Below are 3,007 nucleotides of genomic sequence, written 5' to 3' on the forward strand. Positions count from 1 at the left end.
GAAAACTCGGCCCTTAACACGCCGATGGACTCCTTGCCGCGGCTATTCAACCACTCCCGGCTTCGAAGTTTCGACTGCGAGTGTGCCCGGGGAAGCTGTAATCCCGCCGGGAGATACGTGCTTCCCGAGTTTGCGAAACTAAGAGGACTCGGTCGTCGAGCGCGCGCGCGCTTGCGATCAGGCGCCGTCGTTTCCGCGAAACAATCTACGGAGATCGTTGATAAAAACATTCGTGATCCCTTCGTTTCATTGTTTCGCGAACGGCTGAAAGGATTGCCGGAGATAATAGATCGCCGGATGATTGCGAGCGAGCGACTGTGTTCGCCTCTTCATCGCCGCGCCTAGACTTTGATCGCCTGGTAAAATTCGTCAGGTGTCCGAACAGAGACGTTGGCATTTTGATCGCTTCGTAACGTCTAGATTAAAGATCGTAGATCGTAGAGAGTAATCGAAACTTCAGATTTTTCGTTTACAAATTGCTGAAATGGTAAAGCTTGTCTCTTAATCGATTAACTGTTTTTAATTACTTACGGTATTAATTTATATTTCGAGGAGCTATACTTGTAACAAAAATCGTAGTAAATTCACTCGTGTCGTTTCCATAAACGCGAGTTAGTCAGTTTCCGGCAGATTCGCTGTCAGAACGAAATGACAAAACGAGTCGCTAGGATTCTTCGTGACACCGGGCGGAAGCGCGTTTCGCGAGGCGGACAGCGACGCCGAACGGTCTGAATTCCCGGTCGCCGTCACTCTGGTCCCGCTAATGATTTTTCGGTGGTTTCCGGTGGGAAACCAGCTGGTCTAAGCGGTCGCTAGGCACCGGTTTTCGGGTCAGCTGAAAACAGTGGCGACGGCCCGATCGAAATGCAGTTTTTGATGCCGTGACCTGGTTCCGCGGTTTCTGCGGTTCGTATCGCGAACGCCGCGACGTGAAAGGTAAAATCTGTCCTCCCGGTCGGTGTTTTTCGACGGCGGACAAACCGGCGCGTCGTTCGCCGCGAACGTTTCCAGGAAAGGGCTGTTATTTAAGTAATAATGGTAGAAACCGTCGCGGGAGACTGGCCAGGGAGTCCGCGAGGCATCCGCGAGACTTTCTTTTTAATTACGCGCGATGAGTTTTTTTGCCGGGTGGCTCTCCCCTTTTTTTTCGTTTCGATCGAACTGGTCTTTATAAAAGTGGACCTCACCGTGAAAGCTTGAACCGCCTGGCATGGAATGACACGAGGAAAACAAGACGGTCTCTCGCAGGTGCATCGATTTCTTTTTTCCGTCGTAACGCCAGTCGTCTTTCCCTTTTTTCGCTCGGTATTCACGCGGCGAACGTTTTCGGCAATCGCATTCCGAATGCTCGTTGAAATCGTTCTACCGTTCTCCTACAAGCATTTTTCGATAAACCTCCGCGAGATCGATGTTAGAATTTAAATCGGCGACAACTCGTAAGCTTGATTCACATAATGACCAAACCATGTTTGGTCGAGTCACCGGATATCATCGCATTCGGAAATCAGTCCTTGTAATCTATTGTAATCAATTCAATAGACAAGATTAAAATCCGTGAGACAACAAATTCATTAGATAAAACAAAATCAAATGGAACTTGTTACATTTAATTGCGCCATTTCGAGTCTAGAGTTTCTAGAATTCTTATCTCGACGCTTCGAATCCTACCTTAATATTGTGTTAGAAATGATTGGCAGCTTGTCAGAAATATCGATAACAATTTGAAGTAGCAGCCGCGGCGATTCCGTATAATTTAATCAAGGAACACCTGCGAAGGAAACGCGAGTTTTGTTCACTCTTACGGTGTCGTTGAATTTCAGATTAGCCTGGAGGTGCAGCCGGTGAAAGCACGGGCGCGTTCGTGGAACAAACGCGACGATTAAACGCAATTTTAGAGCAAGGATCCCCTAAACGGGAACATCTCGCCGCGCGTTGCGAGATCAACTCAATTAAATGACGTAAGAAAGACAACGCTGCAGCTTTCGTCACGATTCTCACGCTAATCTTTCCGTTGCTTTTTCTTTCGCAGCTGCAATTACCGCGCGTGAAACATCATATTGTGCATGCTCGTGCGATGATTAATTAAACCGCGAACGCTCCCGGAGGTGCTGGAAGAAGGACGCGCGTTTCAAATTTCCGGGGGGGAAAACGCCGCGCTGTGATTCGCTGGTCCATTTGCCGCCGTTCCGGTTCTCTAATGGCGGCTGCGCGGGAAACTCAAGCCACGTGAATGATATCTTATCTCCAGTGAGTAGATCACAAATGCTTACTTCAATTAATATCTCCATGCTTCAATGAATTTCTCAACTCTTCAATTGATTTTTGAATCAATGAATCCATTCTGACATTCTTGAATCGATATCCTAAGTCCTATATTAATTTCTATATTCTTGAGTCCATTATCGAATCCATTCTTGAATTCTTAAATGGGTTTCTTAATTCTTAATTGCATTTCTACGTTCTTGAATTAGAATTTAAATTCTTAAATACATTGTTAAAGCTTTCTGTCTCTTGTGCTCTGTCAAGTAAAAAATCAAATATTTCGTGAGCAACAAGCTATATAACTTAGACATTTTAAATTAATCTGTTTATTAACGCGATATTACATGGCAGTACTTAATGGCAGACTAAAATAATTCGAAATCGAATTTTTCAATTAATTCAATCGCAGAAAGAACAAGAAAGCTTCGAGATATTTGTAAATACGTAAAACTCGATAGACGATATTGCTCTTTCGTATTAATCATCTCATGGGGGTGTAGATGTATAATATTTTTTTTAAATTAATTATCATTGCCATTATCGCGAAGCTACGCAGTTATTTCGACTTAATCAACCTAGCAACAGTGTTAAAGAACGATTTCTCTTCTTTCTCTTCGCTGGGAGTACAAGGTTAGACGATCAATGACAAAAGAATAACGATAAAAGAAGAAAAATGAGCATCCCGATCGAGCGGCAGAACAGTCGGAACGTGCGGAACGAGGTGGTCGAGCGTGGCCGAATATTT

Source organism: Augochlora pura, chromosome 4, assembly GCF_028453695.1.
Source record: "Augochlora pura isolate Apur16 chromosome 4, APUR_v2.2.1, whole genome shotgun sequence".
In the NCBI taxonomy this organism is placed as follows: Eukaryota; Metazoa; Arthropoda; class Insecta; order Hymenoptera; family Halictidae; genus Augochlora; species Augochlora pura.